Below are 17297 nucleotides of genomic sequence, written 5' to 3'. Positions count from 1 at the left end.
ATAAAAGGTGTGTCACATAAGAAAGCACTAGTGTAGAATTCCCAAGGCTTTAAAAAGTAAAATATATATTATCCTCTATATATTGTAAGAAGCTTAAAGGAAACCAACTGCATGCAGGTAAAATACATTAGGGCTCACTTCTTATCAATTACTTGCATGTGGCAATATGAGTAGCTATATGGAAGTACCCAAGGGCATTACATGTATTTTACATTCTACTTTGTGTTTTTCATAAGCAGTTTCCATACCAAAGGTTGCAAACCTGAGGGAGTATTTTCTCATGGGAAAAAATTTTATCTAGGAAACATTTTAGATAGTGGTAGAGATTGTTATGACCTTCAGCAGTGAAATCTCTAAGGCATTATTACTCTGAGTACTGAGGGTTATTAAAGAGGGAGAATACTTATGCAAGTTGAATAGTGCAGTTGATTTCCTAACATAAAACAATTCTGCAGCTTTAAGATTCAGTTTGAAAATGCCACAGAGAACAAAATTCCAGTACAGGTATGGAATCCCTTATCCAGAAACCCGTTATCCAGAAAGCTCCGAATTACGGAAAGCCTGTCTCCCATAAACTTCATTTTAATCAAATAATTCAGAATTTTAAAACTAATTTCCTTTTTCTCTGTAATAATAAAACAGTACCTTGTAAATGATCCCAACTAATATATAATTAATCCTTATGGGATGCAAAACAATCCTATTGGGTTTATTCAATGTTTTATTAATTTTTTAGTCGACTTAAGGTATGGATATCCAAATTATGGAAAGACCCCTTATCCGGAATACCCTTGGTCCCGAGCATTCTGGATAACGGGTCCTATACCTGTACAAGATTTTGTGTTTAGTAAAATGAACCACTTGCTAATGGGTCTGAATAATTTTGCTAGTCACTGCTTTTGTGCTATTGCAATATGTATGACTGCGTATATGTTACATAGTTACATAGGGTTGAAAAAAGTCCATCAAGTTCAACCCTTACAAGTAAACCCAGCACACTCAACCTATACTTACCAATCTATACACTCACATACATAACTATATATACCAATATTAATACTAACTGTAGATATTAGTATCACAATAGCCTTGGATACTATGCTTGTTCAAGAACTCATCCAGGCCCCTCTTAGAGAGAGCAGCAAAGAGAGTAACTGGAGAGCACTGTGATTGCTGTTATGAGTATCATGGCTTCAAAGGTAAAGAAAAAAAATGGGTAGAGGTTAATGTGTTGTCAGAAATATCACTTTACATTTTTAAGTAGCCCTAATTCACAGTCATAGATAATCTTTTTATATTGAAGTGATAATTTGCTTTTTAAATGAGGTGATAAGACTAAAGGAAGAACTAAAGGCTAATATTATGCAGAATAAAGATTAGCTACATCCATCAAGATTTAACACTTGTTTTTTTGCTAGCGTAATAAACCGGATTGAGGCCCATCTTAATGAGTTTGACAATGATTGGCATGTATAACAGAGCTCTATACCTGGTTATTAGCTGCCATTCTAACAGCAGGTAATGTTCTAGCTTTCATGAAGTGCTGCATGCTAAATGGTGATTAATTCCATGCTTATTAATTTGTATTGCTTCAGCAGAACATTGTATATCATATAGTGAAATTTGCATTTTATTAGCATTGTGTAAGTGAAACTGAACATAGATGTGCTGTACAATAAAATCTGCCTTAGGGAACATACTCCTTGAGAAGTGTAACCTGTTGAATTATTCATCCTTGTAAGATTTGCATTGCAATGAACAGCAGTTTATTAACTGGTAACCTATATCTGTCTTTGATACAAGAAAAAGAATGCTAACAGAAAAAGATTTCTTCTCTTAGTTTTTTGTGGTTCTATTAATTTGGAAATACTTAGAAAATACATTATAATCATTCTGTTTTCAACTGTGTCAGCCTTTCCCAGCAGTTTTATGTGTTTTTTGTTGTTTTTTAATCTTTAGTTTGTCAAAGCTTTAAGAGCCCACTGCTCAAAGGGATCAGGGTGCTGTCATCTTAGATGGCTTCCCTGTTAACGATCATGATGAAAAATACCACAACATCAAAATTCACTCAGCTTGTTCCCAAAACCTGAAGCCAACTGTATATAGTGTTCCATTAATTGCCTGGTAAATTACTTTGCTTCCTTGCAAATGTGACAATAAATGGCTTAAAGAAGCTTTTATAGGAGAAGGAAAGGTAAAAACTAAGTAAGCTTTATCAGAAAGGTCTATGTAAATATAACTATAAACACTCACAGAAAAGCAGCACTGAGTCCTCTATCAAAAGAAACACAGGATTTTTTGTCTCCATTTTTGTAAACATGTTGTTCGGGTGTCTGACTTCCTCTCTTAGAAAAACCCTTAATTCCAGTGGCCAGAGTCTGCAGTTCTCTCCTCTCTTCCCTCTCTTGCCTCCCTTCCTATAAGAATGCTAAGAACTCCCTCCCCCTCCCATAGGAAAGTGTGAGCTATAACGCTAGACTGCAAACAGGAAGCTCTTTAAAATGGAAGCTGCTGTCTTAAGCAAATGGAGAAAGCTTCTAGGGCTCTTTACTCAGATATGGCAATGCTTTCTGCAGAATAAATATATTGTTCTAATTGGCACTAATGTGGCGAATCTATTGGCAATAAAATGCCAACATGACTTTCCTTCTCCTTTAAAGGGTTCTATGCAACATGGACAGCATAAGACCATAACAATGGGCTGTAACTAACTGATGGGTAGCTCTTCTATGTGTGTTTAAAAACATATTTTACATTACAAATTCAAAATACTCTGCTCAAATTATACATTATAACCTCAAAGTTCCTTTTACTAAAAGCCCAAAGCAGGGGAAAGAAATCCTTATTGTTTTACTAAGGATATTCCATTTGTATATTTGTTCCCACAGACCAGTGGAAATGCTGTTAAAATCACTGTTTCATGTGACCTTTTCAGAGACAGCTTCAGAATAAAATCTTGAAAGGGAAAATGTACAAAGTAAGTCCATATATTGGAAAAGGGTATAGCATACTCTGCTGAGAAAATCAAATGTTTTCTAAACCTGTTTCAAACCCTGAACGCTGAGTAGGTGAGTGATGTATTGTATTCTATCCTCATAATGTTTCATTATCTTCCTCTGACAAGGAATCATAGAGACATGTGGATCGAGAGTAGAGACTGGATAGTTCCCTAAGTAATAGCACATTCTTTTCAGTAGATCAGGATTGTTATTCAAAACATATTAACAGATAAAGAATTAATATCTGTTCAGGTCATGGTTCTGATGTAAACACAGGCTTTGTTATATAATTACAGGAATGTAAGAGGGGACATTTATAAAAAGAAGCAGTTTGGGGAGTCATTCTGTAAGTCTTCCTATTAAGTGACCTTGAGAATTTTCATTTTCTTTAGTTACTGTCAAAAAGACTGAGGCTCATTTATCAACACTGGAAAAATCTGCACCTGGGCAGGAACCCAGAGTAATCAATCAAATGTTTGCCGTTATTGTTCTACCTGCAGCTGGCTCAATACAGGTAATAAATGATTGGTTGCTATGGGTTATTACCCAGGTGCAATGTAAATTAAATGTAACATGGGAAAGTGATGTGCTGACAGAGTTGATGTTATTAAAAGGGAATGTTTCTTAAAATTTTACACCATGGGGCTAACATTACATCTCTGTGCTGAACCTCAGTGCACCCTACCCTGTAGTTCTATGAGATTATATGAGTTTTTTTGTTCTCTTCTATAAGCAAGTGAATCAATTAGGGATAAAGCCGCATAATAAAAGTAACAACTAAATGGTACAAAGGCATTTTATCGCATTTCTTCAATTTATTTTTTTGTAAAAATATTAGTGCAATAAAAACCCAAAAATCAGAGTGTGTTTCTTCAGCATTCAAGCAAGTTGTTAATCTTGTGCTACTTTGTTCTATTTGCAATTTACAAATCAAGGGAAACATAGTTTCAGGTTTTTTTTTTCATGGACATGATTTGTTACTGCAATATTTGATGCATTTTGCCCTGTTTAAACAAGTAAACAATGGTTTATAGGGTTTCAAGAAGAATCACATCTTTTCTCTCACAGTATAGATATATATTTACATCCAAGACTGCTGTATGATATGCATGGGTGTATTGTGCAGTGCATTTCAAATCTGCTACAGTACATGGTTTCCATGACAAGATATTATTTTTCACATAAGTTTATATAATCAATGCTTTGTTTTGGAGATGATATGAAATAGTATTTTTGCCTTTTTATTTTTACATCAAGCATTATAAATATATCACTGTTGAGGATAAGTAACTTCTGTCTAGAGAAATGCAAAATTATTGATTTTACTGTACTGTGAGAAAAAGAATAAGACACATCATTTAACATTTTCCTTGTGTGATTTATTGCAAGTCTGAAAACAGACTTAGGTTGGGGCTTTGTCAGATAAGGCTACACAGACATGTTACCATATAACTTAGCTACTATCAGAGCACAGTGCACAGTGGTACCCACGAGATTATCTCAGTAACGTGCAATTTATATGACCGTACTATATAGTGAAGGAGTATCAGAGCCATGCATATGGAGCACAGAATGTAGTATTATACAGCCAGGACAGGAGTTTATGTGCCTACATGGCACGCCTTGTTTTGAATAGAAGGAAATAGTGTTTCTGTGCAACGTATTTGACAATGTCAAGTCTTAAAGCAATGGAAATGCTTAATATGTATCTTTTATGTAAGAGATAACTCACCAGTGAACCAGAGGAACACATTTCTAAAAAAGTTGGTCAGGTACAGGTATTGAATCTTATTTCACTAATGAAACTATACTTTAAAAGGAATGTTTAATCTATGTTATAAACTGTCAGTACATACTGCTGGAGTATAATACACAGTTGCACAAAGAGTATATACTAGTTCAATTATCAGTATCAGTTCAGTATCTCAGTATTAGAAAAGCGGTCCTTCAATGAATATTTTTCCTATGTATGATATAGCAAGAACACAGAAGTATTTTTTTCAATTCCTCAAGTCAGTAGGGGCGAGGAGCCCATGCAATTGCCTCACTACATGGACAAAGGGTAGTTTCTGATACTCAAGTTTATTGTCCCAAGCTATAATGCATAGGATTTGGTTAAAGGAACAGTAACCTGAAAAGACTTTAATTCCTCATTTCACCCCAAGCTATAATAATAGCCCTAGCCTAACCTATAATAATAGCCCTAGCCTATTGTATTTGCTGAACCGGAAGTTTGCTTCACATCGGAGGACCTTCAGCACTTTTTATCAGTGTCTGCAGTTTAAATTTATGATCACAAGAAAACTGTCCAATTAATGGTCAACATCACTGGGGATGTTGGCTTATACTCTATAATGAATACAGCCCTTTGTAAGTAACATTTTAAATGAAGCATTAAAAAAATACAAGGGGGAATAGGCTAGACTTATTATTATAGCTGTTTTGGGGTGAATAAGGTATGAAAACATTTTCATGCTACTGGTTCTTTAAGGTGGACCAAAGTCCCTATACATAAAAAGATTTATATCAGATTCGCTTTAAGGTATCAGTGAGCCCTGGGCAAAATTTCTCTGGTGGGCCACCTACTGCCCCAAGAAATTTGTGATTTGAGTAACCTTCATGCACGTGAAGTTCAAAATAGTAAGGCAGACAGTGAAGAAATAGTCTTCGCTTAATGAAGTAGACATGATCCCTAATTGTGCCACACTGGACCAACAGCCCTGGGGTCAGAAAAATTACAAAACGGGTGATTCCCCAAGAAAAAAAGGTAAATAAATTTGATTCAAAAAAGTTGATTCAAATGAGGGGTCTGCCATCTCTTTAGGATGCTTCTGTCAAAAGTTATTCCAGATAAAAGGTGTGTTAGTGGGCCTAGGAAAATGCCCCTTTTGCCCATTTATTGAAGCACCCCTGATATATATTTCATTCAGTCACTCAAAAAGGCTTCTTCCTTGGCCATCCCAGTTTAGAACCTCTACCCACAATAGAGTAAGACCAAGCACAAAGCAGAGGACCAAGGTAAATCTGTCCAAGAGACATATGCCAAGAAACATATCTTCACAAAGTAAATTTTAGGCAATGCTTATAAGGATGCTGCCCAATTGTACCTGCTACTTTTTTTAGTTTTTAGCTGCAGTTAGGCACAAAAACACATTTTTGTGAGTTGATCAAAAAATGATTCTTATTTTTTAAACTTGTTTACTACTCATGCTAACTCTTCTTTCTCCAGTACCATCTATAGCATTCTTATCAAATTATGCATTTTTTAGAAACCCCCACTAACTTGATTCCAATATATATATTTTTATATATTCCTACTATATATTTTTTAATTTCATATGTTTGTTTTATTGAATGTGTTGCTTACATATATGATTCTAGAAAAATACTGTACATGATGTGACATTTTAAAGCAACGTTGTAACATTTACACTACAATGAGCAAGCACAAAGGAACACATTCAGAAATAAACTTTTCCCCAGTGAAATCTATTTTAAGCAGCACTTTCAGTTTTATACAGTATGTTAACACCCACGATTATAAGATGTCGTATGTGCAAATCATTCAGTTTTAGTATAAAACAGTTTGCTTATTCTTATGCTTATTTTTTTTTTTATAAGTACCAATAATACTGTATATATATATATTTAAGATGTAGTATTTCTCATCAGTTTCTCATTTTGTTCCATCCCAATATGATCCACTTAAACTACAACTTCATGTTGCACAAATATAGTAGGGGTATAATGCTAAGGATCTCATTTTTATATCATAAACCACTTTACTTTCAGCTGTCTTTTTACACCTACAGGTTTGAGGGTAAATGAGATGTAAGTAGATGTAAATCATTTGGGTTGGTCAAGGAAAGAACATTTTAAAAAGTACAGGCAAAATATAAGTTTAGGAAAGCATTTCAGTCATGCCACTCAGAGTGGGTCCCCTGTGTTTGCAACAAAGTTGGAACTCTCTGGGAGGTGAATTTTTGGTCCATTTAATCGACATAGAAATTAATAGAAAGCGGTGGAATTTTACTGTGGCAAGATCTAAATTCACACTTTGATAGATCAGCTCCATACTGTCTGGTTAAACAATGCAACAGTGACTACAAAGAACAAGTTGCCTATACATAAAAAAATTGTAGGGACAGGAAGGTTAAAGAAGGCAAAACATGACATCTTCCGAACAGGGCACTTTCCCTCAAATGTGCAAAATAACTTTCTGAATACCTTTATAAAAAGCTTGAATGAAGAAATACAGATTTCTTTAGATTTGGCAATTTGTTTCCCTCCTTTTCTCCCTTTTTAATCTTTTTCATTCTAAATCATTTTGTCACGTGTTTACTGACAGCAGAAAGCACTGCATAGATTAAGGTGACACCTGATACCATAAAGTCAAAGTGATATTTTAATTCCAGAACCATAGGTTACAAATCAATTAATGTAATGTACCTTTTAGGCAGTGTTGCATAAACTTAACCTTTTTCAGTTGGAAAAATAAGCTAGAAGAACATCTACATAAGAGTCCAGGATAACTGCTAATCCTAAAAGGTATACAGTTGAGATAGATGAGGTCAGCTATTTTATGTAGAGATGAACGAATCTGTCCTATTTCGCTTCACTGAAAAGTGTGTTGCATGCGTCAATTTTTTTCTTAGTTACACTAGTCACTAAGAAATATTTAAAAATACTCCTTGGATAGTAGCGTACTATTGTAGACTTTTGCCTAACTTTGTTTTAATTGCATCTAGTCTAACAGATCCTACCAATTGCAAGAGCTCAGTAATTTCCAAATGAACTGCAGATGTTAGGAAAGCTTTTCTAGAATTAAAAAAAAAATTATGTGTAGGTACCCAGTTCTGATTCTCAAAAAATGTTAATATGCAAAGTTAAGCTTCAGATATAGGTTTCTGGTGTTGCATAATGCCCCAAGAAATTTGTGATAGAGTAACCCTCAAGCATGTGAAGTTCAATATAGTAAGGCAGACAAAGAAACAATGGTCTGCATTTACTGAAGTAGATAGGTGCCCAGGTATACTGCCCCAGACCAACAGCCCTAGGGTCCGAAAAATTACAAAATGGGTGATGCCCCAAGGGAAAAAGTTAAATAAATGAAAATAACCATGCTGTAGAGCTCTCCCAGATGAAAGGTGTGCTAGTGGACCCCCTTTCCTGGTGGGCCCTGGGCAAATGCCTCTTTTTGCCCATTTATAAAAATGACCCTGGTTAGAACTCTGGAAAAAAAAAAAAAAAGCAAATGGCACACGAAGCTATAGACTAGGGAACACGCCCTTCAAAGTTTTATTGCGGAGGTGCAACGTTTTGGGGCAGAATAACCCCTTTATCAAGCATGGTTAGAACTCTAACATTTGCTAGTTAGGAATCAAAAAGTGCAAGGCTTTTCTTTTACTTTTTTTTTTGTTAAGCTGAAATAAACATGTGTTCCTAATAAGTGCAATAAAGGCAACATTTTCCTCCTGAATTAATGTCTGGTGCAGCTCAATAACAACCATTGATAATTTAAAAAGTCAGTACTCATTCTGATGCTGAAGTTGTTTGCAATTAAATATTTGAAGACATTCTGCATTGCATTTGTTGTTAGTTCCCCACTAATTGGAAGCCCTGGCTAATTTAGATAGTTAGATCAGTTTCCTCAAAACTGTTTTTTGGTGCATTAAAATGTCACTGTAATGCAACTGTCCTTTTGCGGTATAATTAGAATTTATTTCTCAGCTGCTAGTAAAACATATCCTCTCATATCATATGTATAATAAAACCTGTTAAACCTTAATTAGAGTATTTGGGGAAACTGGTTTTCTGAAGTCATTAGAAACACAAAAGTCTTGTGTCCATAAATTATGGACAGACCAATAACAGCAATGTATATTTATTTTAAAATAGCATCCCATATAGCTAGTTAATTATTTTAGGCTTATTCAAAGTTCATAAAGATGGTGTTTGGTAGTATTATCAGGCAATTCATTATTATTATTTCATCAATGATATTGAAGCCAACTAAAAGTCAACTAAAATTCACTTGATTAAATCAGCAGTTATTGTCCAATGCTAGTTGGAGGAATATTTATCTAGGGGAGAACTCCCAAATAAGCTTTAACGTTAACATTTAGCAAAATTCTCCTAATTTTCTGTTAGCAATTAGTTATGAGCAAATTTTTCGTCTGGCACAAATTTGCAGCAAATTTCCGCATTTTGCCATTGGCGAATTGTTTCACGAAACTTCAGTGAAAATTAGCTGTGAAAAAAAATTCTTAACATCAAAAAAAGTCATGGTCACATTAAAATAGGCGCAGTCATGTCAGTGGGTGGATGAAAATAGGCACGGCCATGTCAAAATGGGTGCAGGCCCTTCAAAAAAAAGTCAACAAACGCGTTTTGCAAATTTTTAGGCAAAACAAAATGGAACAGATTCACTCATCACTATTAGTAATAAACAAATTTCCCATTTTGTCCCAGGGGAAATGCATAAAATGAAAAAAAAAAATGAATGAAATTCCTGTATTTATAAAAGAGTGAATAAAAAAGTAGGTTCACTGGCCTTGATTTATCACAAGTTTGCAAATACAATTTGTCTTAATTGATAAGTTTGCATGTTGCAGATAATTTTTTACTTGCCCCAGCATTTAGAATGTGAAAATATGTTTGAGAACTCTACTTTAAGAATGGAGACATTTTTGATGCAAGCATAGTCATGTGTACATACAGTATGCTGTTACTATAAAAAGCAAATACAGCTCGATGAATCTAAAAATGTTCAAGTATAGTATCCATGATTTTGTGTTTTCCTAAAACTGAAGGCTAATATTAATTAGAATGATAGAATACCATGGTAAATTATGGTTCATGTATCAGCTGTCTACTCAGAAAAATGTGATTTCTTTTTAATTATGGCTATTGACAAAATATGAGGGCAGTTTATAGTTTTGGGCATAGGATGCACAAAATGATCAATATTTATTGATTGTAAGGTTAGAAAAAACAATATAAATGTAATTAAAAATAAAAGTTTCCAAAGAGTTTATAAGTAAGAAATGACATGTCAGATAGTAGCATTAAGCTTTAGGATTTTTTTAAATCAATTCATAATGATCTCATTTATTTTAATATATAATTAATGAATTAATCAAAAAAACATGTTCTAGTTTCAATTACATATAAAATGCTTTGTCAGAAAGAAAACACTTTCTTATAAAGATTTCATGAAACCTGGTTTATATGAGGTTTATTACTACTATTAAAAAGAACCCTTAAAAAAAAGTAAACATGATTATGTTCTTACACTCATATAGAATCATCTGGCTTGCTTAATGCCAAGGTCCAGGGTTCAGTTCAGACTAAGACTTTTGTACATTTGAATGTAATTTATATTGATAGATACAGTTTGAGTTGTATGTACTTTAATTTGGGAGATTAGATTAAGGTCAAAATTTGTTTTAATTTGTGGCATTATCTTAAGGTCCAGACCAGATCACCAGCCTATATCCTATAATTACTAGCTCTGCTTCCACTAGTATCTTGCTTTTTAATTTCTTATAACGGTATAGATATATACAGGTATATATATAATATAATATAATGCTGTTCCTATAGTATCCTTGCTTCTGTCCTTTTTTGATTGCAGAGCAGTGTGCAGTGAAGCAAGCATGACACAGAATGTTTCAAGCTTCATCTTTAGAGCTGTATAATTTATGGAACTTTAGTGGCATATTAGTGGCATGCAAAGTATTATATGACATTGAAGGAATTTGTTGCTTTAGCCGTGTTTTCTGGCGTTTTGTTTGAAAATGTCCTTTAAGGGTCATCACTGTTTGTTTCAAGAACAGTTTCCTGTTTGCTCAGTGGCCTATGTAAGAAGCTATCATGCTAGCACCAATATAGTCTTAATACGATGTAGTAGGTACCTCAAAAGAATGCATATTTGTTTATTGTTATAGCTAATAAAATAGCTATTAGTTCTGTATTGTTTAGGTTTCTCTTCACTTGAATGTTTGTAGTAATCATTTTGTGATTTTTAAAGATCACAAACCATAATTCTACGATAGTATTTGTGACATGAAATACCCACATGCAGCACACATTGGTTTGATTAATCAGGGTCCTTCCTCTGCTCTGATTTGGTACCATCCATGACTAGCTGATTTCTGAAACTGAGCGCAGCTATATTACAACTATATTCCTCTGTCTTTATCCCTTAATGACTTAACCCGAGTTGTTTAGTTGCTACAGTAGCGCAGAACTACACTAATCTTCAGAAACAGTGAGATACTAAGTGCCAGAAATATACCAGGCCCTAATCAAACTGCAAAGGTACACATTTTAATTCATTCATACAACATTAGCCCTGTGTATGATATCAGAAAAGGGGTATGCATAGGAAACAATTATATTATCAAAATTAGTACAGTTTTACCCCATATTTATACTTGCTAATTCAAATATCAGGCTACAGAAGGCAAATAGCACTGTTTAGAGAAGGAATTCTCCAGGTTAAACTAGAACAAAGTGCTTTTATAGAGCAGAATCACTTTATCCTCCAGGATTTATATTCTGCACATACAAATATAACACCTGGGTGCAAGGGATCTAAGCATGTCAGAACCCATTAACAGGTTAAATAACCCACAAGCCACAGCTACCTTTCTGAGTATGAAATGGCCAAGATTCAGAACTCTACTTTAAAAATGGTGACATTTGTATTTCAGGTATAGTTATGTGTATTTATAATATTTCCATTACTATAAAAAGAAAATACAACTTGGTGAGTCTAAAAATGTTTAAGTACAGTACCTATTATTTTGTTTTTTTCCTAAAACTGATGGCTAAAATTAATTAGAATGATAAAATACAATGTTAAATAATGGATCACGGTATCAGCTGTCTACTGAGAAAAATGTGATTTCTTTTTAATTATGACAAAATATGAGGGAAAATGTGAGTAATGCAGAGGCTAGTTTGTAGTTTTGGGCATAGGATGCAACTATATCTATTGATTGTAAAGTTAAAACAATTTAAATGTAATTACAAAAGTTTCCAAAGAGTTGATAAGGAAGAAAGAAATTGCATATCTGATAGTAGCATCATGCTTCAGGGGTATTCATTTTTCAAATTAATTCATAATGATCTCATTCATTCTAATATATAATTCATACATTAATCAAATCATTTTATAGTTTCAATTACATATAAAATGCTTTCTCTGAAAGAACATTCAGCAATCCATTATTTTTTATCAATATCACATGAAACCTGGTTTATACTAGCAAATGTGACCTGTTAATCTTATGTTCACAAGGTACAACTCAAGTGTGAATTGCTGTTCTTCTTCCTTTGCCTGATATACAGTAGCTCTGTGGTGGGAGTATTTTAATTGTAATAATAATTTTTATCTTTCTTCCCCTAGTTCTTTCACCTTTTCTTGCCCCCTCTGATGCTGTTTTGTTGTATTACAATGTCTACAATTGAGTAATATTTAAGTCTTGTATAACACAAATTTGCCAAGGAATAAATTTGATTTACAAAACTAAACAACATTTTGTCTTGTACCCTTCACACTGCAATGTATATAATTTTGCATAGCTTGGTTAAAAAACAATTAAGTACAATAACTGCATAAACTGATGTGAAAATAATCCCAGAGGAATAAGTAGCCAATTGAAAAATAAACAAGTTGCTAAAATATAAGTCATTCAGTACACGCTCTCTACACTAAACCCATTTTTCATACTCATTCGTAGCAGCTCGCATTTCTGGTTTTAGGCTAATTTTGTTCTATAAAACTGCTGTGTGTTGTGTGGGAGTTAAGTACATTCTTACAAGTTTGTTTTTTGCTAAAGTACTTTTTTTCCTTAATGCTTCTGGGTAACCACAGATTGTCTCACTTTTATATGGTATTTGTTAAAGGGTGCTGACTTGCTTTCGCAGTGATTATTTAGCGCTTTAACAATATTAATGCGTAACAAATATGTTTATATATTATATGATCCATGCCAGGTAACTGGCTAAATAGAATCATTGTAGCAAAATAAGATCTATTTCATTTCCCCTAGTTACACTGAACACAATTGACCAGGTATCCAGGCTGTGAGGCAACCAGAACCAAAAAGATGGGACAATACTGAAGCTGGTACTAAGGAACAGACAAAGCCAGATCCCAATGGTGTGGCAGAATCATAATGTAAAGCTGGAGCACAGGCCAGGAGAGACAGCAGTCAGGATAGTGAGTAACAGGCTAGAGGTCGATAACTAGAATCACAGATGGGAAAAGAGGTACTGGCACCTGGCAAGTATCTTTTGACCCTGACTGCTGACTCCCATACCACCCATTACAACAGTTTCCCTCTTTACTTGCTTATCCAGTGACTCCACATCCACTCCCTCACTCACCTGCTGGCAGTAGGAGTTAAAGGTACCAGTCAAATTTTTTTTCAAATTACGTCCCCCCTTAGTATTTCCCTACTCTGTGGGGCACATTTACTAATCCTCGAATCCGAATCCCGAATGAGAAAAAATCGGATTGGAAACAAAAATTTTGTGATTTTTTCGTCGCCGTTGCGATTGTTTCGTATTTTGCGTGACTTTTTTGTCGCCGTCGCGACTTTATCGTATTTCGCGCGACTTTTTCGTCGCCGCCACAATTTTTTCATATTTCACTATAGTAAATGGCGGAAAAACCAATCCGAATTTTTCACGACGGCGACGAAAAGGTCGCAGAAAATATACAATAAAGTCGTAACGGGGATGAAAAAGTCGCGCAAAATACAAAAACATTGCTACGGCGACGAAAAAAAATTGCAAAAATACAGATCATCATGAAAAAAACGCATTTGGAAGCTTTCGGACGTCCGTGGATTAGTAAATGTGCCCCTGTGTGTCTACCCTGCCTACCCTCATTTCCAGCCCTGCATAGAGTTCTCTATAAATATTATTTTTGCAGAATTATTAATTCATCAAAGCACAAATGTCACAAGGTTGTTCCTGCTTATTGACTGTGGTGCTTGTGCTCCCACTGTCACTTACTGTCACGTAAGTTGCAACAGTCATCATATCCCCTTACAATATTTACTTCAACATGGGAGAAGGGGGGCAGAACACATTTTGCAAGGCTTTTCAAAAAAAATCCTGGGAATTCTTGCACAAAGTGGGGAACATAAGGAGTTTTCTCTTTCAGTGGACAAGATACTGTAAGGAATCTATGGAGATTCTTTAAGCAAGAAACTTTCCATTATACATTTTCCATGATAACTGGCGGTGATTACACCAGGAATACTGGTTAGATATTACAGGCTTGACAAGGCATCCATGGAATTTTTTAACTTAGACTTCATCGCTATACGTCCGTTTATTCCATATACTTCAGCCTGCTCACTTTTGAATCATGTGATTAAACCTTTAAATATGCACCAGCCTGGTCTTTTCTTATAGCCTTATCTTGCTCCTAACCTTATTAATCCTACCACCCAAAACATTCTGACTGGTCTCGCTTCTCCTCTTCTTTATTTTCTTGTTTCAATTCAATTTAGTACTTTGTTTCTAGACAGAAAGCATCAACTGGGAGAGAGGTTTAGAGTTCTCTGCTGTGTACAAAAAATAAATAAGCAGCAAACAAAATACTACATAGGATTGGAGACACCGTGCAGAAAAGAAAGTAGAATATATACTATATTATGTGACATTAAACAACTACAGTGAATAAATAATAACATGACAATAATGACATGAAACAATGTATACTCCTGGCCAATCAACACTAAAATTAGAAATGACATTTTTAACATCTGAACATATTGAAATCTCAGTGAACTTGATCTTCTGCTATTTAAAACCTATCTCTGGGTATACTGCTAGTTATATTTTGAAGTTTATAGTGAGATATTTTGGCTGCTCTATTTTCCTGTGACATCAGAACATCATTAAAGAACATATGGCTGCATTACATATCACAGCAACACATTTAGATTGTAAGCCCTATGGGACAGGGACCTCTATCCTCTTGTATCTTTGATTCTTAACTTATTGCAACTGTACCTTGTATTTATTGTTATACTTTGTGCTAATCTATTCAACTGTACAGTGCTGTGTACATAAATAGCACTTTATAAATAAAGATATACATACATACATATATACAGTACAACACTAAAGTATCTGTTGTAGATAACAGACCAACCTGCATTCATAGATCCTGCATCAGCTAATATGTAGTTCATGGTTTACCTATTACAGATAGAAGCCAGCGGTCATACAGAATCACTTACTTCCTGGGTGCATATCCCACATCAGCTACCCAATGTAAAATGCCTTAGTATTGTCTTCTTACGTGGTTAAAAAGTCTTCACTTCCTTCATATTTTAGCATAATTGTCCGTGCTGCTAAAGGTTATACACTGTACACTGTTTCATTAAAGAAATTTGGTAGATTCTAATGCATAATTTAAACAAGCTTTCTAAAAGTAGGTAAAGGTAATTCAAATCTAAAATAGCAATTTTGCTTAGCAGTATGGTTAAACACAGATGACTAAACTTTTGATTTTCCTTCAAAAAGAAGTACCTTGCTGAATAACCACTGATGTTTTTGGGCAGTTGTCTCTTAGGGCCACCAGCATTGCATGCTTTCTGTATATTCCATTAAGGAACATGTTGATGAACAGCAATCCTTCTGACATCCTTTAAAACATGAATGTTCATGTTATTCCTCTATATGGATTTGGTTTGAATCTTGGATCCTAGATATTAAAACATGGAAAACAAAGAGTGAAAAATAAAGAAATAACATTTTTATAAAGAACTTATTGCTGCTAACACTGTGTTGAACTTGGGTGAAGGCTAACAAAAGACAAGGCTAGTGTTTAACGAAATACTCTTTTCAAAATGCATCAGTTAATAGAGTTTTTCCAGCAGAGCAAGCATCAGTTAAATACATGCATTTTCTATATAAATGGTTTGGGTTTTTTTTCTGTATAAAGCAGCAATCTACATGTACATATTGGTTGCTGCCACTTTGCATTGTAATTTGGCAAAATTGGAAAACTGGGCAGCAAAATGGAACATGAGGTTCAATGCTGAAAAGTGCAAAGTTATGTACTTTGGTTGAAATAATATAAATTGAGTCAAAAAGGGCATTGACTCAAGGGATGAAAACATAATTTTGCCTCTTTATAGGTCCCTGGTAAGGCCTCACCTTGAGTATGCAGTGCAGTTTTGGGCTCCAGTCCTTAAGAAGGATATTAATGAGCTGGAGAGAGTGCAGAGACGTGCAACTAAACTGGTTAAGGGGATGGAAGATTTAAACTATGAGGTTAGACTGTCACGGTTGGGGTTGTTTTCTCTGGATAAAAAGGCACTTGCGAGGGGACATGATTTACTCTGTACAAGTACAGGGATTATAGACAGTTAGGAAAAGTTTTTTTTTCCCATAAAAAGGATCATTGCAGCAGAGACCACTAGTGATGAGCGAAATAATTTGCCAGGCATGGATCTGTGGTGAATTTCCTTGTTTCGATTTTGGTGAATTATTTTGTGAAATGGGTGGCAAAAATGTTGCCCGTGTCAAAAAATTGTTGCCTGTGTCAAAAAATATAATTTTCCAGTGAAGCAAAACAGGACAGATTCGCTCATCACTAGAGGCCACCCCTTTAGATTAGAGGAATAGAACTTTCATTTGAAAGGTAACCACCACGGTGAGGTCAGTGAGGTTGTGGAATGCCCTTCCTAGTGATGTTGTGATGGCAGATTCTGTTAATGCCTTTTAGAGGGGCCTGGATGAGTTCTTAAACAAGCATAATATCCAAGGCTATTGTGATACTAATATCTACAGTTAGTATTAATGTTGGTATATATAGGTTATGCTTGTGAGTGTATAGATAGGTCAGAATGGGTCTATGTGTGTGTGCTGGGGTTCACTTGGAAGAAATCTTTTTCTGTAGATTCTGCATTTTAAGTGTAAAATTTGAATATATGCCTTTAAATTTTATTTATATAAAACAGAATCCCATGGACACTTTGTTGCAGGTAAAAACCACCAGTTCTATAAAGTAGAAAGTAATATGAAATATACAGTATGCATCAACAGCGTATCATTTTACTACTTCAATGCAAAGAAAAAATTGTTCACACAAAGAAATACAATTTAGCATTTTTAATATTTTGTCCATTAACAACTTTTATTACATTCCCCTGATATAGTGTCCAAATTTTAAGTCATTCTATTATTAGGCAAACGTGTTTACATACTAGTTAATATACATGCAAACTTGCTGGACAAATATGCCAATTAGTGCATTTGTAG

General features: G+C 34.5%; 1 protein-coding gene across 1 annotated transcript in view; it reads right to left on the bottom strand.

Moving 5' to 3' along the window:
* htr2c (5-hydroxytryptamine (serotonin) receptor 2C, G protein-coupled) overlaps positions 1–15737 on the bottom strand; it is a 126849-nt gene extending 111112 nt beyond the window's left edge. The window contains exon 1 of the mRNA XM_018096344.2: positions 15561–15737. The gene's annotated coding sequence lies outside the window, so the exon portion shown is untranslated. The remainder of the gene's footprint in view (positions 1–15560) is intronic.
* Positions 15738–17297: the final 1560 nt, after the last annotated feature.

The sequence above is a fragment of the Xenopus tropicalis genome, chromosome 8 (genome assembly GCF_000004195.4).
Source record: "Xenopus tropicalis strain Nigerian chromosome 8, UCB_Xtro_10.0, whole genome shotgun sequence".
NCBI lineage: Eukaryota > Metazoa > Chordata > Amphibia > Anura > Pipidae > Xenopus > Xenopus tropicalis.
Note: the sequence above shows the minus strand (reverse complement) of the source record. Positions and strands in the feature narration are given on the sequence as shown.